The sequence below is a fragment of the Bison bison genome, unplaced genomic scaffold (genome assembly GCF_000754665.1).
Source record: "Bison bison bison isolate TAMUID 2011002044 unplaced genomic scaffold, Bison_UMD1.0 scf7180017864371, whole genome shotgun sequence".
Lineage (NCBI taxonomy): Eukaryota > Metazoa > Chordata > Mammalia > Artiodactyla > Bovidae > Bison > Bison bison.
The window spans coordinates 10,805,646-10,828,455 of record NW_011494943.1 but is presented as its reverse complement, the minus strand read 5'-3'; the positions used below and the strand labels follow the sequence as shown (position 1 = coordinate 10,828,455).

General features: G+C 50.3%; 1 protein-coding gene across 3 annotated transcripts in view; it reads left to right on the top strand.

Annotated features, from left to right (window-relative positions):
• Window positions 1-22,810, top strand: part of TBC1D16 (TBC1 domain family, member 16) — a 68,560-nt gene that overhangs the window by 4,430 nt on the left and 41,320 nt on the right. The window lies entirely within an intron of this gene.

Genomic DNA, 22,810 nt, shown 5'->3' with positions numbered 1-22,810 from the left:
CCAGACCCCCCAGGACCAGGCCTCAGCGTCCTGGCGTCTTCTATGCTCATCACTGGAGGGACTGAGATGGTCCGTCAGGCAAACCCAGGCAGGCCAGGGTGGCGGCAGAAGGCTTGTGGGGGAGGCCTGGTCCCCAGCCAGGCTCTGTGCTCTGCCTGGGGCCAAGCCAGGCTCGGAGCCTGGCCCGCCAGAGGGGCCCTTAGCCTTTCTACTTCTCACACCCTCAAGCTATAAGAGGCTGGAACGCAGCCCCAGGGGGAAGTTGGCAGCGTTTACTGTACAGCTGAGAGCCCAGGGGAACCAGATGCCTGGGCACATTAGCGGGCTCACTTTACTTGCCACACACACGCGGGCTGGGAGGAGCAGCAGTGAGATGTTGCCTGAAGGGGGAGGGTTATCATAATGTCATATGGTGTCGTTGTTAGGGGGCCTCGGGGCCTCCCAGAGGTGGGCGCGCACAAGGCTCACGAACCACAGGCTTGGGCTAACTCAGAGCAGCCGGGGCAGGCGTGGGATGGGCAAGCATGAGACTTCTGCAGCCCCTTCTCATGCTTGGCTGTGGTCCTTGTTCTCATTAATTTCCAGGCTAATGATGGTGATGACAGTAAGTACTGACGTTAGTCAGCATGTAATTCTTGAGCTCATGATGTGAGCTGGGCATGTGATCAGTGTGGATGTCTGGGTTTTGCCTGGGTGCAGGGCTTGTGGGCCATGGATTAATTCTTTTTAGGCTCACAAGAACCCCAAACCCTGTGACGTAGGTGCTCACATCACCTTCTGTGTGTCGAAGGGAGAAGTAAGGCTCAGAGAGGTTAAGGAACTTGCTGGAGGTCACCCAGCCAGTTCAGGAGCTGAGCCAGATTTGAACCCTGCTGGGTTTACAACGGACCTAGAGCAATAAGGTCACAGGAACTGATGTGAGAAAAGGAACAGGATGGAGGAATGTGGAGCGCTTTGCTGGTTTCAGAGGGAAGGAATTTGAGACGAATTCTTTCCTGTTTTCTTCCCCAGTAAGATGTGGTCCATTAAAGCCCAAGGGTGAACTGATAACATTCTTCTCGCATACTGAAGCGTGCCATGTAAGGGAGCGGTCAGTCAGCTGCAGCCAAGGACTCCAGTGCCCCATGAGATTCCCTGAGCCGTGTGCCCGTTTCCCACTAGGGAACCAGGCTCAGAAGGAAATTTGAAGCCCTGCCTGAGTCCCGCTGCCAGTGGGGCTCTGTCAGAGCTCCCCCTGGTGGTGCCACGCTGCCAGTTACTCCTCATCAGCCCTTCTCAGCCACTTTCTGTCTCTATGGATTGCCTGTTCTGAACATTTCACGTCAATGGGATCATGCAACTTGTGTCCTTTCGTGTCTGCCTCCTTTCACTGAGCATAATGTTCTCAAGGTGCATCCAAGCGTGTCAGGACTCCATTCATTTTTATGACTGGCTAATACTCCCAGCAATTTTCACCTCCTGTTGGATTTGGGAACATTATCCTGTACCGCGTGCAGACTCCTAACCTGAAGCTGGGTGCCATCTGTCAGGTGTGGGAGTTTGGCTGTCCCGTCATGAGTCCTTTCTGTGGTCATGCTTTGGAAACCCAAGTTACATCTTCCAGACCCCTGTTCCACCCAATTTAGCTTAAGGTTCATGTTTCTGCTTAGAGCTGCAGGGCATGCTGGGAAGGAAGACTGTAGTGTCGTGAGGGAGATCCCTCCCTCACTGTGGAGCCTCAACAATTCCATATTGCTTGCTTTTCTGGCTCAGTCTGTCCAGTTCCGCCAAGGCTTTGGGCTGGGGCAGGATGGCCATGAACGAGGTCCCCCTCCCTGCCTCCTGGGAGCGTGTGCTTCAGTCAGGGGCTGATGTGAAAACAGACTGTTTTTGAGATGCAATGTGAGAGGTATTACATGGAGGCACCCTAGTTCCTGACCCAGCCACGCTTGACAGGTTGCTGAAAGTTTAAAAAAAATAAAAAAGCAACTGTGGATTTCAAGAGGGACTGGGTGGCCCTGGACTCTGCATTTTCTGCCTGGCTGCTCCTGCTTCTTTGCTCCTGGAGTTGAGTTGTGATTTTCTCTCTCCACCACATTCGAGACCTGAAAGCAAAGCTGGAGTGTCTCCACTCCCTCCTGCCCCCCACCGCCCTACAGCTCCCACCCAGTGATGGGCCTGAAATCTGGACTAAATGGTCAGTAGCACAGGGTGCTATAGAGCAAGGCTTCCCAGCCCAGCGAAAAATGAGAATGCCCCATTCAAAGCCCAGCAGCTTTGAAGGTCCCTGATTCCCAGGCCCACCCAGACTGATTGAACCAGAATGACTGGGGTGGTGCCTGGGCATGGGCAGGGTTTGGAGACCCTCTCCAAGGGTCTCCAAAGTGCTACTGCGCTTGAGAACCACTGTTGTGATAAGGGGAGCTTCCCTCATAGCTCAAGTGGTAACGAATTTGCCTGCAATGCAGGAGACCACGGTTCAATTCCTGGGTCAGGAAGGTCCACTGGAGAAGGGATAGGCTACCCACTCCAGTATCCTTGGGCTTCCCTTGTGGCTTTCCCTTGGTAAAGAATGTGCCTGCATTGCAGGAGACCTGGGTTTGATCCCTGGGCTGGGAAAGCCCCTGGAGAAGGGAAAGGCTACCCACTCCAGTATTCTGGCCTGGAGAATTCCATGGACAAAGGAACCTGGCAGGCTACAGTTCAAGGAACACAGAGAGGCATGGGCCTTGTAGAGAGGACATCCGGAGTGAGGTCCTGGAGCACCAGCTTCTGCTGGACCAGACTCCCTACAGGGAGCTTGTCTTTGAGGACTTGAACGTGTTGGTAGTGGCTCCAGGGGCAGAGGCTCTTCATTTAACTGGGAATTGGCTCCCCTCGGGGGAGCAGACAGGCTGGCTCACGGGATCCCTCTAGTGGCAGAACTTAAGAACTACATGTGGAGACTGAGCGTGTGGCTGGGCAAGGGTGGGAGGAGCAGCCCCCCATCTGAGAGTCCCTTAAACATTTTGTGATGTGGCAAATAGTTTACGGAAGGGTCGAGTGGTTAGAATGACAGTGTCCACTTGTGTGCTACCTGTGGGGTTTAGCCAGGCACAGCCTCATCCGTAGATGAGGCCACCTGCCATAGCCACCCCAGCATAGTGATGGCTGGAAATTCTTGACCAGGTGAGTGTCCAAAGACTGTTGGGAAGTGGGTGGACAAGGAAGGCTATGTGACTGACTTGCCATCATGGACCCTCCTCCCACTGAGGACTGACTTCTACAAGCAGGGTTTAGGGTCTGTGGCTGTCTCAGTCCCATGCCTTCCATACTGTCAGAAGTCAAGGCTTTGGGTCGGGATGAAGGTGAGAATAACCACCAGACAAGATCAGTGGCCAGCCCGTCATTCGTTTATGTCCTGAGAGGTACCTGGTCCAGTCTCTAGGGCTAGTTGGATGAGGATGTTGTATAACAGGACCCCCATGTGGACCCCTACGTGGCATCTCAACTGCCCCCCACCTGGGGAAGTATGTGGTGACATTTATGAACTGATAACACAGCTCCCACTCCTTAAATCAAAAGGTGTCTTCTGGAACTCATCCCAAGAACCAATCTAAATTACAGAAATAAAGTATATTTGCATGAAGATATCCATCTTGCTCTTCTTTATAATGGAGGGGAAAAGGGACGAATCTACAGAAAGAGATGCATCCATTACTGTTCATCATCCAGGTTAAGGGGTTTTATTGGGGGCCTGTGAGCCCCCTGAGGTCTTTCACCACTTCCTGTATGTGTGCTCATGGGTGTTCATTTACCTGAGGAGGAGGCACTTCTGGCCCCAAAGGTGCAGAACCTTAGTACTGCCAGACAGAAGATTGTGCAGTATTAGTAAAGGTTATACATCAGTGTGGAAATTAATGGTGTTTCAGTAACAAAGCAGGTAGCAAATAATGTACACATTTTGACTGAAATCCATGGGAAGGCCTGATGAATGAATGAGGCCATCCAAGCAGCGCTGCCTACTAGAACTTTCCTGATCTGTGCCATCGCGATAACGCCACTGCCTTGCTTACCTGGGGAATACGTGAAAGGTGGCTAGTGTGACTGACAAGCTGAATTTTTAATTTACCTGATATTGATTGAGATAAATTTAAGTGACACATGTGAACACCGTGAGTCATTTTTTTCTTTCTCAAGTTTCAAAAATGTTAGTGTGTGACTATATTAATCATATGATGAAAACAAGTTTTAAAACTAGATAGCCAGGGACTTCCCTGGTGGTCCAGCGGTTAAGAATCCACCTTCCAACGTAGGGGATGTGGGTTGGATCCCTGGTTGGGTGCTGCAGCTAAGAGTTTGCATGCCGCAATTAAAATATCCCACGTGCCCCAACTAAAGAACCTACACACCGAAGATCAAAGATCCCGTGTGCTGCAACGAAGACCTGATGCAGTCAGATAAATAAATATATTAAAAAATAGATCACAGAGCTCATAGCCGCTGCATAGCTCAGACTAGCTCACCCCCGTCTGCTGTCTTGCTTGCTTGTTAATAAGAAGGCCCCCTAGGACCCCGTGAGGTCCTCCCCATGAAGCTGATGCTCGCCCCCACCCCCAGGGTAAATGTGTGCCGAGTGAAGGGTGGTGTTCAGGTTACAGAATGAGCTGGGTGGCCTTGCCACTTCAAGGCTCTCACCTTGGCATCATTGGGGCGGTGGTCCAGCCAGTGCAGACACGGGTCCGGGAGAGTCAGGTGCAGCCATGCGGGGATGACAGCTGCCTATCCCCGGGGTCCTACTTGGATGCTCACCTTCCTGCCGACGTCTCCTCTCCCCTTTTCCCATGCTTGCTGTGGTTCAGCCAGCTGTCCCCCACAGCCTCACCCTTCCACAGCCTCCCTCCAGCTGGAATGTGCTCCCCTCCCCTGGTGAAACGCCAGCCAGACTGTGGTCTCCTCCATGACCCCAGCTTGTTCCCCAGAGCTCCTGCCACTTTCCCCAGGCATCTTGTTTATGTGGCATTTAACATATGCTGCCTCCTGCTGTTGCTTTTCCTTGAGCTTTACCGTTTTTTGGACCAGCGCCGTCCTATAGGACTTTCCATGGTGATGAACGCTGTCCAGTGCAGTAACCACTGGCCACATGTGGCTGTGGACTCCTGGAAATGTGGCTCTGGAAACCGAACAACTGGATTTTTAGTGTTTTCATCTTTAATGAATTTAAAGTCCAGTAGCCACAGGTGGTGAGGGCTTCCATGTTGGACAGTGCAGGCCCAGAAGAAACTGTGCTTCTGGAGGGTGGGAGTCACCCTCCTTGCAAAGAGGAGCCCCTCAGAGTGCTCTGTCGAGAGAGAGAAAGGGGAAAAGGCCAGAAAAGTGAACAGGTGTCCCCGCCCCCCACCCAGGGGCTGGTTTCCTAGGGGGTGGATGGTAGGAGGGGTCACAAGCAGAAGCCAGTGAGGAGGGAGGGTAACGATGGAGCCAGCCCCGAGGGCAGTGACTGCGACAGCATGACGGCGCCCACCCCGCAGAGGGAGCCAGGCTGAAATAAATGACATCTTAAGTGCTTTTTGCCTTTAGGAGGAAAAGGCTCTGTGACACCAGGGTATCAGCCGTAAAGGCTGAATTATTCATACCGTCTCGATGTCGCTGGTGTAACTGGCCCTGCTTCTCCTACCCTGCTGTGGGGAGAATCCAGCCTCAGAAGGACCTGAAGCCTCTGAGCTGGGTGGGCCAGGGCCAGGTTCTGTCACTGATTGTGGGGCTTCCAGGAGGGACCCAGAGAGGGTCATGCTGGACACCCAAAGCCTGGTGAGGGGGCAAGCTGTGCAATGCCATGTGATTCTTAGTTGCTTTGGGCGGTTTTCATAAATAGCCTTGTCGTTCCTTTTCTGTCCAACCATCTCGGGGCAGGCGGGCAAGCCTGCAGGAGTAGAAACTGCAGGGTGTGAGGGGTGATATAAACAAGGAAGACACTTTTTACCCCTTCCCACCCAGAACAGCTGAAGCAAATAAGAACCCTCTCCCAGAGGTGGGAGATGAAGGAAGAAGAGGAGGAGGGGCCAGAAGGATGGGACCCTAAAGAGATGAAGAGGGGGAGCAACAGAGAAGGGCCAGTGGCTGGGCCAGTGGATGTCCTCAGAGGCCATTCCAGCAGCAGTGGGACTGGGGATGGGGTGAGGGAAGGTTCCGGGGCTGTGCCCTCCAGGAGAGGAGGGTAATGGCTGGAGAGCATGAATGTGGGTCCTGGAGAGATTTAAGAGGTGGAATGGCCAAGAGTTGGTGAGAAGAGGGATGGCCAGGTGCTGGGGGGCACACCCCCCAAATTTCCGGAAAATATCTCTGGGCTAGCTCAGTACTGGGCCGGCCCAGGTGCCCCAGATGCCCTGACGATGCTCCTGGAACACCCACCCTCACCCCCTGGGGGCCCCCAGCAGCAGCCTGGCAGCCGAGAAGCTGGCAGCTTCCAAAGATCTGTTGTTTGGGTTTGTTTGTGCTTCTGTAACCGGGAGCTGAGATTTATTTCTTTAAAACATCCCATCTCCCGACACCCTGCAATCTGTTCTGTGCGTCGTTAAGACTAATCTTGTCTTATGTTTCTGTAGCACTCGGCAGGCTCTGTGCGGCATCTCTCCCTCCACACCGCCCCCCTGCACCCACATCCCTGCTCCATGTGCGGCCCCCCAGCCAAGGCGGCAGTCACTCACCACTGCCCTGCTCCATGCCTGGGGCTGGCCGATAGCAGGGGTCCAAAGGAAGCCTATTCGAGAAGGGCAGCTGGTGGGACTGAGCCCTTGGACCAGCCTGGGAGCCTCACTGCCAGGCAGGGAAGCCAGGCGCTGCCTAGGGCGGAGGATGGCCCTTCAGCATCTACCCTGCAGCTCTGGAAGCGCACTGGCGGCCAGCTGCCACTGGCTCCAGGAGCTCGGAGGGGCTGCCAGGGAATTCAGGCTGGGTCTCGACGGTGCCCAGTCATTTGATGTGAGACTCAGGGTGGCTGTTTGGCTCAGACATGCTGCCTGGGGAGGGAAGGGGCAGGCCATCTGGGCTGGGCCAGGTCTGCCGTCAAATGTAAACCAAGCCCTGTGTGATCCCCGAGGCAGGAGCTTGTCAAGGTGTTTTAATCTCTCTGTCTCAGTTTCCTCATCTGTGTGGTGGGGCCACTGTGAACACAAAGGTGATGAGTAAAAGGAGCTCCAAAGGCTCAGCACAGAGTAGGCAAATGGCAGTCATTTACCAGGACGCTAAAAATAAAAGTGGCATTTTTATGGCACCTATCAGAGTGCCAGCCCGAACCTAAGAGGTTTGTGTTAGTTTCTTGGGGCTGCTGTAAGGAAGGACTGTAAACCCGTTGACTTAGAAAATCAGAAAGAGATTCTCACGGTTTTGGAGGCTGGAAGTCCGAAATCAAGGTGTTTGAAGGTCCAAAGAGGTCCTTCCTGCCCCTGCCAGCTCCTGGGGCTCCAGCTGTCCCTCGTGGCCACACCCCTCCAATCTCTGCCTCCATTGTCACGTGGTTTCTCTTCTTGGGAGGACATCAGTCCTTGGATTTAGGGCCCACTCTCAATCCAGGATGAGCTCATCTTGTGATCTTTAACTAATTACATCTGTAATTTGTTTCCAAATAGGGTCACATTGAGAGATGAATCTGGGGAGACCCTATTCAATCCATCTTAGGCTTTGTGGGCACTGACTGTTTAACCCTTGAAACAATGCCCAAGGTTAGGGTGTTCTTCTCCCATTGTAGAGAAGGTTGAGGCACAGGGTCACAGAGTGAGGCTCCTAGCTGAAGTACCAGCTATGATGTTAAAAACAGAAAAGCAAAACAAAATCCAGCCCTGTTTCCATCATCACTTGGCACATGAGTCACCCCTCCGGCCTAGTCCTATTGGCCCCTTGGGTCTGTTTGGAACCCCACCCCTGTCAGAGGCTTGTGGGGCTGGAGCAAAGATGCTGTGGAAATCTACTTGTGACATAAGTAATATATGTCCATTTTAGAAATTTGGGAGGAAAGGCATAAAGAAAATATTTATGGCCATCAGTCCTTCCAGCATTACTATTATCATTTTGGTTTACTTCTCTCTGGCCTTTTGAAGATGGGGATTGTAATTGTCCATCTGAAGAGTTGACAGATCTTCTCTATAAAGGGCCATGTAGTGAGTATTTTTGGTTTTTTGAATGGCACAGCCTCTGTGTAGCTTCTTAACTCTGTCCATAGAAACCAGCCACTAGCAGTATGAAAGTGATTGGGTATGGCTTGGTTCCAGTAAAACTTGATTTATGGATTCCTCGTATTTCATATAATTTTCATGTGTCATGAAATAGTTCCCTCCTTTTGTCCTTTTCAACACTGAAAAATGTTCAAACCCATTCTTCGCACAAAAACCTGCACATGGATGTTTGTAGCAGTTTCCTTCATAAATGCCAAAACCTGGAAGCAGCCAAGATGTGCATTCTTCCATAGGTTAAGGGAGAGATAGACTGGTCTATCTAGATAATGGAATTCTATTCAGCACTAAAAAGAAATGAGCTATCAAGACAGAAAAAGACAGGGAGGAAACTTAAATGCATGTTGCTAAGTGAGAGAAGCCAATCTGAAAAGGCTACAGACTGTGTGATTCCAACTATATGACTTTCTGGAAGAGTCAAAGCTATGGATACACTAAAAAAAGATCAGTGGTTGCCAGGCATTAGGGTTGGATAGAGCACAGAGGATTTTTAGGTAAGTGAAACTTTTCTGGATGATGCTGTGATGCTGATACATGTCCTTATACATTTGTTAAAATCTAAAGAATGTACAGGGCTTCTCTTGTGGCTCAGCAGTAAAGAATCCACCTGCAATGCAGGAGACACAGGTTTGATCCCTGGGTTGGGAACATCCCCTGGAGAAGGAAACGGCAACCCACTCCAGAATTCTTGCCTGAGAAATCCCATGGGCAAAGAAGCCTGGCCAGCTACAATTCATGGGGTCACAAAAGAGTTGGACACAACTTAGTGACTAAACAACAATAACAATATAGAATGTACAGCATCAAGAATGAACCACAATGTAAACTATGGGCTTTAGTTAATAATAATGTATTGATATTGTTCATCGATCATAACAAATGTATCACACTAATGCAAGATGTTAGGGGAACATCTGTGTGAGCAGAAAGGTATCTAGGAACTCTTTGTTCCTTCTGCTCAGTTATTTTGTAAATCTAAAACTGCTCTTCAGTTCAGTTCAGTCGCTCAGTCATGTCCGACTCTTTGGGACCCCATGAATCGCAGCACACCAGGCCTCCTTGTCCATCACCAACTCCCGGAGTTCACTCAGACCCACGTCCGTCAAGTCGGTGATGCCACCCAGCCATCTCATCCTCTGTCGTCCCCTTTTCCTCCTGCCCCCAATCCCTCCCACCATCAGAGTCTTTTCCAGTGAGTCAACTCTTCGCATGAGGTGGCCAAAGTACTGGAGTTTCAGCTTTAGCATCATTCCTTCCAAAGAAATCCCAGGGCTGATCTCCTTCAGAATGGACTGGTTGGATCTCCTTGCAGTCCAACGGACTCTCAAGAGTCTTCTCCAACACCACAGTTCAAAAGCATCATTCTTCGGTGCTCAGCTTTCTTCACAGTCCGACTCTCACATCCATACATGACCACTGGAAAAACCATAGCCTTGACTAGACGGACCTTTGTTGGCAAAGTAATGTCTCTGCTTTTCAATATGCTATCTAGGTTGGTCATAACTTTCCTTCCAAGGAGTAAGCGTCTTTTAATTTCATGGCTGCAGTCACCATCTGCAGTGATTTTGGAGCCCCCAAAAATAAAGTCTGACACTGTTTCCACTGTTTCCCCATCTATTTGCCATGAAGTGATGGGACCAGATGCCATGATCTTCGTTTTCTGAATGTTGAGCTTTAAGCCAACTTTTTCACTCTCCTCTTTCAATTTTATCAAGAGGCTTTTTAGTTCCTCTTCACTTTCTGCCATAAGGGTGGTGTCATCTGCATATGTGAGGTTATTGATATTTCTCCTGGCAGTCTTGATTCCAGCTTGTGCTTCTTCCAGCCCAGCGTTTCTCATGATGTACTCTGCATATAAGTTAAATAAGCAGGGTGACAGTATACAGCCTTGACGTACTCCTTAAAAATAGGCTATTAAAAAACTCTTAGCTCATGGATTGTACAGATAGCAGGCCATTACGTGCTGACTCCTGGTCTAAGCCAGCACTGCTCAGTAGAAATGTAGTGAGCCACGTATGTGATTTAAAATTTTCTAGTAGTCTTGCTTTTAAAAAATTCCATCTTGAAATAACTATAGAGTCACAGGAAGTTGCAATCTATGTACAGGGAAGTCCCATGCGTCCTTCACTCACCCTCCCCTGATTGCAGTATCCTGTGTTAAACCATGATACACATTCCAGACCGGGAAATGAAGTTGGGTACAACGCACAGATCTTGCTGGTCTTTCAAACTCCATTTGTGTGTACCTGCATATAGAATCCTGTGCAATTGTGCCCCACGTGTAGCTTTGTGTAACCACCACCACAATCAAGGTACAGAACAGTTCCATCGCTGCCTGGCTGCCATACGCTCCCCCTCATAGTTGCAGCCACCACTATATTCTCTGTCTCTAGAAGACTTCCATATAAGTGACACCACATGCTCTGTCACCTTGAGATGGGCCTTTTTCACTCAGCATAACTCCCTTGAGCCCCATCCAAGACACTGTATGTATTTGTAGTGCTTTCCTTTTTATTGCTAAGTAGTATTCCAAGGTGTTCATGAACCAGTTTGTTTAAGTATCCACCCTTTGAAGGAAGGACATTAATGGGTTGTTTCCAGTTTGGGGCATTTATGAATAAAACTGTTGTGAACCTTTCTATATGGGTTTTTGTCTGAATGTAGTTTTCATTTTTCTGGGAGAAATTCCCAAGAGTGTAATTGCGAGGTCATATGTATGATGGTTGCATGTTTTGTCTTAAAGAAATTGCCCAAATTTTTTTCCAGAGTAGCTGTGCCATCTTATATTTTCACCAGCAATATAGGTGAGTGGTATAGTTTCTTTGAATCCTTGCCAGCATTTGGTGTGTTCAGTCCAAGGAGATCCAACCAGTCCATGGTAAAGGAAATCAGTCCTGAATATTCATTGGAAGGACGGATGCTGAAGCTGAAACTCCAATACTTTGGCCACCTGATGTGAAGAACTGACTCATTTGAAAAGACCCTGATGCTGGGAAAAATTGAAGGCGGGAGGGAGGAGAAGGGGATGACACGACAGAGGGTGAGATGGTTAGATGGAATCACCGACTCAATGGACATGAGTTTGAGTAAACTCTGGGAGTTGGTAATGGACAGGGAGGCCTGGCACACTGCAGTCCGTGGGGTAGCAAAGAGTCGGGCACGACTGAGTGACTGCACTGACTGACTGACTGACTGTTTTGTATTTTGGCCATTTTGGTATGTCTGTGGTGTCCCACTGTGGTTTAATTTGCATTTCCCTAATGATTAGTTGAGCATTTTTACATGTGTTTCTCTGCCATCTTCTTTTGCATTTCCCTAATGATTAGTTGAGCATTTTTACATGTGTTTCTCTGCCATCTTCTTATTGTCTTTGGTGAAATGTCTCTTCATGTCTTTTGCCTATATTCTGATCTTCCTGGTGGGGTTTCCTGGTGGTCTGTCCTGGTGGCTCAGATGGTAAAGAATCTGCCTGCAGTGCAGGAGACCTGGGTTCAATTCCTGGGTTGGGAAGGTCCCCTGGAGGAGGGCATGGTTATCCACTTCAGTATTCTTGCCTGGAGAATCCCCATGGACAGAGGAGCCTGACAGGCTACAGTCCATGGGGTTGCAAAAAGTAGGATATGACTGAGTGACTAAGCACACAGGACACACAATCTTTTTTTTAACTGTTATATGTTTGAGAGTTCTTATTTTCTACATACTAGTCTTTTGTCAGATATGTGATGCACAAGTGTATCTCTGAAGTTATCGTTTCATCCTCCTAGCAGAATCTTTCACAGGGTAAAATATTTTAATTCTGATGACACCCAATTTATCAATTTTTCCTCTTGTGACTCTTGCTTTTGTTGTCAAGTCTAAGAACTCTTGGCCTAGTCCTGAATCCTAAAGATGATCTCCTATCATTTTCTAAAACTTTGGTCATTTTCATTCTACATTCAAGTCCATGACTCATGTGGAGTTAATTTCAGTATAAGGAATGAAATTAGGGCAAGGTTTATCTTTCAGCCTGGGAATGTTTTGTTGCCCCAGAATCATTGAAACGGGGTACCTTCCTCCATGAAATTGCTTTTGCACTTTTGCCAAAAATCAGTCGAGCATAAATGTGTGTATCTAATAGCTGAATTTTAATGAGTAAAAAAAAAAATATGTAAAATCAATTTGAATAATTACCCAGTATACCCCAAATATTACCATTTCAACGTGTGATCAGTATTAAAAGTTGATGGAAGATGTTCAGTATTCTATCTTTGTACCTAGTCTTAGGGAATCTCGTGTGAACTTTAACCCTAGAGCACATCTCAGTTTTGTTTTGCTTTTTTAAAATGTACTTTTAGCTGCATTGCTACACGGGCTTTTCTCTAGATGCGGAGAGCAGGGGCTACTCTCTAGCTGCAGTGTGCGGGCTTCTCATTGTGTTGGCTTCTCTTGTGGAGCATGGGATCTAGGTGCACGGACTTACATCACTGCAGCACATGGGCTCAGTAATTGTGGCTCCCAGGCTCTAGAGAACAGGCTCAGTAGCTGTGGCACATGGGCTCAGTTGCTCCTCAGCATGTGTGATCTTCCTGTATCAGGGATCGAACCTGTGTCTCCTGCATTGGCAGGCAGATTCTTTACCTCTAAGCCACCACATCTCAGTTTTAATTTGCCACATTTCAAGTGCTTGATGCCACATGTGGCACAGGACCATGGAGTTGGCCAGCTCTAACCTCTACTGGTTGGTGTCCTGATATGGTTTTATTGGTTTTTGTCTTTTTTTTTTTTTCCTAGTGTTCTCTGGCTAGCCCTCTTCCTTTGTCCTTGATGGCTGGGCAGCTTCTAGGGGGAGGTCTGATGAATGACCTGTTGCCCCTGCTTGGGGAAAGTTCTGTAGCTCTAGCCCCTCCCTGACTTGGAGCAGAGATTCTGGAAGTCACCAGTGTTACCCAAGGAAGCAAGATTCCAAAAAGACAGGTACCTTGTGGAGCCCTTGCGTGGGTCGACCTTGAAATCATGATATTGTTGACTGTCCTCTCAAGGACTGTCAGCTCTCTAGAAAGCCGGCCTCTTTCTATTAAATCTGTCAGGACAGGGAGGAAATAAGTGCATCAACCCTCCCGAAGTGAAAAGAAAGAAGTTCAGCCTCCAGGGGAGGCCACACTCCCGAGGGAATTGACAGTCCCAGTGCAGGATGACTGTTGAAGGACAAGGAAATGAAACAGTTGTCAGCCTTTCCCCCTCAGCTCACAAACCACCACAGCCCCTCTGGGGGTCCTTGATGCAACCCTCACTGATTTGTTGCAGGGGGTAGTGGGGATGCTCTCCAGGGGGTTGTGTTGCTCTGACTGCACAGAGCCCCGCATGGGAGCAGGAAGCCAGAGGCCCTGGGGGCCCCGGCTCTTGCATCAGCAGCCCTGGCAGGGCCTCTGCAGGGCCCACGTGAGCTTCTGAGAGCTTTGAGCATAAGGTCACAGAATAATGACATGGCAGTGTCTCCCGGGTGAGCCATCCTCTGTCTTTGGGGAACCCCCCCTCAACTTGGCTGTTGCAACGTAACCCAATACCTGATGAAATCCTCCCCCAAAGCAAGAGGGAGGTGACCAATGACCTTTGTCATTTGATGGGAACGTTCCTGTATCCTCTGCTGTTTGCCTTAACGTTCATTCCCAGCAAAGTAAACAAAGCATTTTTACTTGGATTTTCCGTTCAATTCAACCAATGTTCCCTAAATGCCTGTGGTGTGGTGGAGAGAAAGGGCTCCTGGTGGCCCCTCCACCATATCCAGAATGTGCTTCCTTGCTTCGGGAAATCTGTTTTGGGAACCTGAGAGTATGGTTTCCCTGACGATCTAACAGCCGAAGCCCAGCCACACTGATCATCGCAGAAACGCCTGCCCTTTGAAAGTCATGGGCCAGTGGAAGCAGGCCTGAACTCTGGTGCCAGCAGGTGGCCTCAAGTACATTCCCGACCTTCCTTAGCAGCAGGCAGTGACACAGATGATCCCTAAGTGTGGCCACCCTGGAGCCGAGCCCCTGGCCCCCTCCCAGCTCTGCCCAGCTCTGTGCCCTCACACGTCTCCATCCTCATTGCCCCACCTTTTACCCCACACAGTGACCATCCTTGCCCACTAGACCATCACAGGTGAGTGGCTCCTAAGTGCCCTGGAGGTCCCCAGGAGGAGGTGTGGAGATGAACCTTCAGGTTTAGATAGCCACATGCCTCTTCTGTTACATTTTATTTGATGGTTTCCAAGATGGGGCGCAAATCCTCTAAAGTTGGGAAGGTGCTTTCCTGAGAGGCTTTGGGGCCAGCAAAGGGTGCTTGCCAGGGTTGGGGTAACATGGGGCTAGGAAGCCAGAGGTGGAAATTTTCTGGAAGGAGGGAGGGTGGCTGTCTCATGGGTCACAGAAAGGGAGACCTGCACACGTCTGGAAAGGAGAGGGAGGGAAGGAGACCTGGGACCCAGCAAAAGGGCATAGATGTGGCCTCTTCCTGGAGCCCCAGGGCTGGCAGTTAGGGCCGGACCCTGTAGATGGTAAGACATCAGGATCTGTCTTGCTTCTGTAAATATTTAAACACTGGGAGGATTATTTTTGGTAGCTACGGTCTCTCTCCGAGCCTGGCGGGCTGCCGGGCTGCCGGGAAGGGTGTCGAGTGACAGCGGGCTCTCTGCATGCTCCCCGCGCTCCGCGTGCTCACGGGCACAACGGCCACGACTTAAATGGGGTCACAGTTCTCCTTTCTGGGAGAGCCTGACCAGGCACAGGCTCACAGGCTTCCACATTCGGGGTAAGACCGACGTGACCAACACGGATGTCAAGCTCCAAAGTTTCCCTGATGATAGTTGAAAGTGACAGTGCCTTGAGCTTCCAAACCGCGAGCATGAAGTAGCAGGGCCCGCTGCCCGGCCGGACACCCCCTGGGGAGGTGGCCACGCTCCACCAGACCCACCGGGGGTGAAAGGACTCATTGTGTGCCCCCGCAGAGCACGAGGGGCTGTAGAGAGCCGTCTTTGTCGGGTCCACGGGACTGACGTGCAGAGGAGCCTGCTCCCGCGGCAGGCGTGGACGTGGGGTGCCGAGGTTCACCGGGGCCCAGCTCTCTGGGAGCGGCGGCCAGTTTCCCCCGGCCCCAGCATCAAATCTGTCTGGGCTTCATGGCCCTGCTTCTTCCCTGTGGAACACGAGGCTGGCATACACCCTCCCTTGAAACTCCATTTTCCTGGAGGTGGCACTTCAGCTGAGGAGGGCTCTGTGTGTGCCCAGCAGATGGCAGGCTTCCCCCAGATCAGCCAGGGGTGTGCCCTGCCCGCGGAGCCCGCCCCGCCTCCCGCCCAGAGAGGAAGTTCCATCTGCCCTTTGTTGCTCACCTGTCCCTGCTCCCTTCTCACCGCCTGTTCCCGAGGGGCTGCCTGGATGTGTGCTGCTGAGGAGGGGGACACAAGCTCCGGCCCAAGCCAGACTCCCTCGGCTGTGGGGCTGCCAGACACGCCTTTCCTGGGTCCCGTCTCTATTTTCAGCTGGCCTCCATCTCCCTGCCGACTTTCCATCTCCTCTCTTGGGGGTCTGATAGGTGGAGAGTTGCCAGCATGGTGCCCCACACCACCCCCAGCCTTGTGCTATCCACCGCCTCCCCAGAGACCAGATGCCTAGACAGACTTGGCCTCTGGTCCCAAATCAGAGACACATGGCGGACATTAGACCTGGGATGCCAGGCAGCAGTCATCCCGGGATGCAGACTGCTTACTGTCCTTCTCACTGCCTCTGTGGACATGCTGACCCCTACCACAGCCCAGCTGAGTCTCAAGGGTGGTCTTGTTTGGGATTTACTTTGTTGGACACTCTCTCTTTAAAAAAAAAAAAAAAGTTAATGGTTTTTATATAAATAATATGTAGTTAATACAGATGTGTTAGATATAAAGGAGTGGTACCCCAAGGAATTGAAAGCAGGGACTCAAAGAGTTATTTACACACATCTTCCATGACTTTTGAGAACCTACTTTTTCAGATTAGCTATAAGGCTATGTTGATTGTTCCTTACCCCAACATTCATCTGGAACTCCAGTCACACTGCTATGGCCCGGGACTGCTGGCTGCGGGCACCTCTGCACCAGCTCTGGTGCAGCAACCATGCACCTCTGTCTGGTTTGGAAGGAAAGGCCAGCAAAGCTACCCGTGGCACCAAGGCCAGGGGGCTAACTGTGGCCTGGGCTCCCACCGCCTGGTCTCCTTCTGGTGAACAGGGCCTGAGGCTGATCACCACACACGCCTCCCTGTAACAGGGACCTACGCCTGCTCTCAACATGGCTTGTTCAACCCAGATCTAAGGTGATTGAAAATCAAATCCAGTTTTAGGCCCTGAAAGCAGGTTCTTCAGAGACTCCGGTGGGCGGGGAAAATTGGAGGAAGCTCTGGGAGGCTTGTCAAGGTCAGATCAGGAGATACTGATGCCCCAGCCTTTTCCAGGACTTAGAAAACTAGACTCTCCCTGTTGTCTTCTGGGAACTGGGAAAATGAACACACCCTTCTGAGTGCCTGGCACCGAAGGGAGGGTACCTAAACAGGACCCAGAGTCCCTGGCACACACCCCCCACCCCCAGAGGATGGGAATTGACACTGGGAATCCAGGAGGGGGCATCAGGGAGGGACTAACAGGGCATGCCAGCCATGAGGGTCCCCCTGCCTGCCCCCAGGAATCTCTACCAGTAACCTGTGGTGAGATTGGCCAGGGCCAGTGTTTATACCCCTCCTCTTGGGCTTCCCTGGTAGCTCAGACAGTAAAGAATCTGCCTGCAATTCAGGAGACTTGCATTCAATCCCTGGATTGGGAAGATCCCCTGGAGAAGGGAATGGCTATCCACTCCAGTATTCTTGCCTGGAAAATTCCATGAACAGAGGAACCTGGAGGGCTACCATCCATGTGTTTGAAAAGAATCGGACATGACTGAGCGACTAATATTACTTTCTTATAACAAAAGCACTGGTTTTTCTATTAATGAAGCTTCTAGAGTCCTCCCAGCCTGCAGCAAAGCAAAAGGCAGCTCAGGTCACAGGCAAAATGAGCAAGGGTCACTGGGGAGGCGGGCCTGGCTTGTGGGAACTGGGCTAGTAAAGCCGGCCTGCTTTCCTCTCCCTGCCTCCCTTTAGCCTCCTGGGCCCTGCGGGCCAGCTACTATAGAAGCCCATAGCCCACTCCTTCTTGCCCTGGGGCCAAGTAGCAGGAGGTGGCGTACCTGTTGGGACAGGTCCCCAACCCAATGCCGACTGGACTGCCCAGAATGCATGCCTGCCTTCTCAGAGGAACCATACACAAAGTCCAGACCTCCAGAAACAGCTAATACATGGAGTGACCTTTGAGTTTGGCAAGTGCTCAGCCAAAGCGCAGCATGAACTTGGCCCAAATGGCCAACGTCCCTAATGGCACAGGTCAGGACCTCCAGGCTGCCCTGGGGCCCATGCCTGGGGTCATCGCTCACAGGATGGCCTAGGCAGAGTCTGAGCCCTGATGACTCAGCACCCTTCACCTCTGCCGGGACAGGGCCACATGCAGACGGTACCTGTGCAGACTTGCCAGTCTGCCCAGGATGAGAACAGCCCCGCCTACCTGGGGATAAGCCTTTAAAACAATCCTGAACTCTGCACAGGCCCTTAGCCCTGGCGAGGAGAGGAGAGAGGTGAAGATAGCTGGACTCATTCAGACTTACTCTGCAACAGGCAAAAAACCATGTCTTTTCATCCTTGAGAACACCCAGCACCACATTTATTTTGGAAGCACCTCTGTCATTCAAACAAAGCTCAAAGCCAAAGGGTCACCTGCACAAGGCCACACCAATGGAGATGATGGGGACCTGGTTAAAAGGCTTTGGGTGTTTAACCGCATCCAGAGCAGTAGCCCCCAGCTCTGAGGACTCTACTTCGATTGTTTATAGGGCAAAATTCACTCCTTGCTCACAGCACGTCTTCATCAGGGGAAAGCAGTGCTGCTTGTGAGGGGTCTTAATGGTCCCCCACATTTGGGCTGCCCTTGGGGCCACCTTGAGTCCCACCTGTGAGCGAGATTGCAGTTCACCACTCCCTGGCTGCTCACACTGCTTTCACCCAGAGCTGGCGTTCGTGTAATGGGCGGAAAACATCTCCACTCATCCCTATGCCTTTTCCCTCATTTTTAAAGAAATGTCCTTTGGGGAAACCTTTTTCTCTCTTATTGACTGAAAGACTTTTCCTTGGTGGAACTGAGGGTACCAGGTCCCCAGAAAGGGCCCAGCCTGGGGGCAGGCGTGGGCTAGGATGTGGTGACACCGCCAAGCCTGGCAGGAGGGGAGGCGTGGCTATGACTGGGCTTTTCCACGGGACTGGCCAGGGCACACTTCATGGTGCTTGGCTGAACTGAGCTTTGATACCGAGAGGTTTTAACTGACAAAGCAAGCAGGGACCACTAAGTTTTGCTTCATGGCTGATTAATGATTAAAGGACCAACAGTCCATGCATAAAACCTTCCAGAAAAGCTCTCTTCATCCCTAAAGTCAGTGGTTTGGGGCTTGTCCTCTTTGCAGTGGAATGGGTGTGTTGAGTTGCTGGCATGCGCTGACAGAACTCTTGGTTCGGAACACAGGGGAACAGCCCCAGCTGGTGGAGCTGGGAGCAGGCGAGCTGTGCATGTCTGACTTCCCACCACCATCTAATGATTGAGCAGACCTGGGGAGCCCCATCGGGTGGTGCCCGCTGCACCCCTTGGTAGCTGACGGTGTATGGTTTGGATTTAACACACAGCTCTCTGTAGTTGACAAAGAAAAACTATTTCCAGTTTGCACAAACTGGCCACAGCCGTTGCTGAAGCTGGGAGAGGGGCCGGCTGACTGGTGTGACTTCTCGGGTGGTAGTGTTTTGTTTTGTGACTTTGGAAAGAACATGAAAGACTAGGCGGACATCCACTTGCCAAGGAGCCCAGGGCTGGTGGCCAGGCCAGCACCTCCCTGGTAGGTGTCAGGGAAAACGTTCAAAGTAAATAAACACTGTGATTTCTGGGCCTGCATAATACCTTTCCCCTCTCTTTCCTAATCCCAACACCTGGGGCTGGAGCCCCACAGGAGAAGCTCTTGTCCTTTCATAACTGAAGGTTGAGCTCAGCCTGGATGGTAACAGGGATCCTGACTTAAAACACACATTCACACACACATAGTCACATGTATACAGACATACCACGTATATACAAACACACATACATACACCACACACCCCACACACATACGCACACGGTTTCAGGGAGAAGAACTGGAGCGTATTTTGCTGGAGTCAGAAGGAAATATTCAATGACCTCTCATTCTCCTCTGTATGTTTAGTTTTCCCTTTTTTTTGAAAAAAATCACTTTCAGAATTGCCGGGCTGGTTTTTCCAAACTTGAGATAGAGTCAGCCCTTTATATCCACCAGTTCAGCATCTGCTGATCAACCAACCTCAGACTGAAAAAGCTTGAGAAAAAAATTTCCAGAAAGTCCCCAAAAGCAGAACTTGAATTTGCCACATGTGAGCAATTAGTTGGGCTTCCCAGGTGGCCCAGTGGTAAAGAATTAGTCTACCAATGCAGGAGACACGGATTGGATTCCTGGATCAGAAAAATCCCCTGGAGGAGAAAATGGCAACCCAATTCTTGCCTGAAAAACCCCATGGTCAGAGGAACCTGGAAGGCCACTGTCCATGGGGTTGCAAAGAGTCAGACACGACTGATTGAGTGCACACAGCAATTATTTACGTGGCATTGACATTGTAGCCTTGCCATTAAATTAGATATTATAAGTCATGATTTAAAGTTTATGGGAGGATACATACACCCCAGTGTTCATGGCAGCACTATTTACAATAGCCAAGAATGGAAGCAACCCAAGTGTCCATAAAGAAGATGTGGTATATATACAGAGGAGTATTACTCAGCCATAAAAAGAATAAAATAATGCCATTTGCAGCAACATGGATGGACCCAGAGATTATCATACTAAGTGAAGTCAGTCAGATAAAGAAAGGCAAATATCATGTGATATCACATATGTGTGGAATCTTAAAAATGATACAAATGAATTTATTTACAAAACTGAAATAGACTCACAGATGTAGAAAACAAACTTACAGTTACCAAAGGTGAAAAGAAAGGAGGGATAAATTAAAAGTTTGAGATTAACAGATATACACTACTGTATATAAAATAAGCAACAAGGACATACTGTATAGCTCAGGGACCTGTGCTATATTCAGCCTCTTGCAATAACCTACAATGGGAAAAGGATCTAGATATATGTATGCATGCATGCATGTATATATATTTAAGTATATAGGGCTTCCCGGGTGGCCCTAGTGGTAAAGAACCCACCTGTTAATTCTGGAGGTATAAGAGACACAGGTTCGATCCCTGAGTTGGGAAGATCCCCTGGAGAAGGGAATGGCAACCCACACCAGTATTCTTGCCTGGAGAATCCTATGGACAGAGGAGCCTGGTGGGCTGGGATCCATAAGGTCACAAAGAGTTGGACACAACTGAAGCAATTTAGCACAGATACACACGTATGAATATAAATGAACCATTTTCCTATACATATGAAAATAACACAACATTGTTAATCACCTATACTTCAATATAAAGAAATAAATAACGTATCTGGGAGGAAGTGCATAGGTTATATGCAAATACTTGCCATTTTATACACGGGACTTGAGCATCCTCGGATTTTGGCATCCTCGGCGGCCCTGGAGCCCACTCCCACAGGTACTGAGGAAGGACTGGATACCTCCTAGATCTCATACAGACATAACATCCAAGACCCTCGGAGAGCTCCAGACAAGTGGACCTCCAAACACGTGTGTTTGCTCCATACTGAAAGCTCCCCAAAGGGAAATCCCTCACCCACCTGTAAGCCAGCCAAAGTTGAAAGAGTCCCCAAACCCCTCTGAACCCAAATCTCCTATTCCTACTTTACATCCTTCCTCCTGAGAAGTGGCTTGCAGCAGTGCCCAAAGCTCTCCCTGTGGAGTGAGGCCACAACCACAAAACTGGGGGAAAGAACTTCTCAGGGACACTCCCGGCCCTAGCCTCCACCCTTGGAGAGAGTGATGGCCCCTGGTCACCGGGCACATGCCTGCACCTGTTTGTTCTGTTTTTAAAATAACCATGCTTAAAGAAATGCTTGTTCGTCACCACACCCAGACCAAGATGTTCTGGACAATTCCCTCCTGGTTGGGTGGAGCCTGCAATCCTGCTCCTGGCTGGAGACCTCAAATCCAGCTCCTCCCAGTGGTCATGACAAAGGCAGCCCAGGCTCTGCCTGGACATCCCCCGACCCAATCCTGCCCAGCCTGCCCAGGAAGGGCATCGGACACTGGCCTGGCTATAGGCTTCTCACTGAACCAAACCTTCTCACTGATCTAACAAGGGTGATGTGTCCCACTGAGGATGCAGGACACAGGGCTCAGTCACAGCCTCTTGCAGGGTCAGGTTTGCTGAGCCATTCCTTGTGAATGGGAAACTCACCTGGGATGCTGAGTTTAAACCCACTGACTTGCTGGAGGGGACCCGCCCTTTTGTAAGATGCAAGGAATGGGGGATGGGGGACATCCTCATCCTTCAAAACAGGAGTTGCCACCCGGAACCCTGCTTTCTCAGGTGGCAGGGACAGCCTTTGTCCTCTGACACAGACCTCAGAGTGAGGATGTCCTGCTGGCAGAGGCTCTGGAAAATGTCCTGGGGGCTGTGAAGCCACGGAGTGGTGTTGAGAACTTGGAGCCGCGGGGCCTGCTCTTTAGCTCTGATTCGAAACTCTGTGTATTTGTGACGATCAAAAACATCTGCTTGGGCTGGACGTCCATCTGGGAGGACGATCAGAGATCTCACATTCAAGACACGAACGTACCCTTGCAATGTGGAGCGCATGCACAACGTGTCCTCGAAGTACAAGGTCTGAGACCCATGTACAAAGCTAGTGATGACTTTGGACCTGAAGTGGGTGGGGGCAAACCCAACGGCATCATTGCTGCCTCCCCGCACCCCACCCCCTGCATTGGGACTGTGCAGTAATTGGCACTGCGGTGATTTATGCAAGTGCTAATCAAAAGCTTTTATTTTCTGATTATCTCTCCGTTTGATGGATGGCAGATGCCAATGCAGTCAAAATATAAACACGTTCCAGTCTGAACGTTTCAAAGAAGAAACTAGCCATTCCAGAGAGCAGAGGAGGGTACCCCTTCTCCTGCCTGGCAAAGAGTTTCATTGGGGAAAATTATTTTTCATCACCTTTTTGCTTTCTATTTAAATTAAGCTTCACCAAGCAAGTTTGGCAGCAGCGGAGGGCTCCTAATTTGGTCCCCCTTGACCTCTGCTGCCTTGATTGGCAGTTTGTTGCCGGGCGGGAAGTTGTGCCCGCGAGGTAGGAACAGCAGAACAAATGCCCTAGGACAGCTCTGTGTCCCCCGAGGACCCCAGCAGAGCGGGGAGAGCGCGCAATTAGAGAGGTCTTCACACAGAAAGTTAATTAGCTACTAAATAGCATTTAGCACAGTTTACGATGGGAAATGCATGTCTGAGAAGCAAATGGAGACCAGTGAATAATGGTGGCCACAAGAAGGGGGGTCCTGGCCGCTGACGCTTTACTCCTCGGGCCTGAC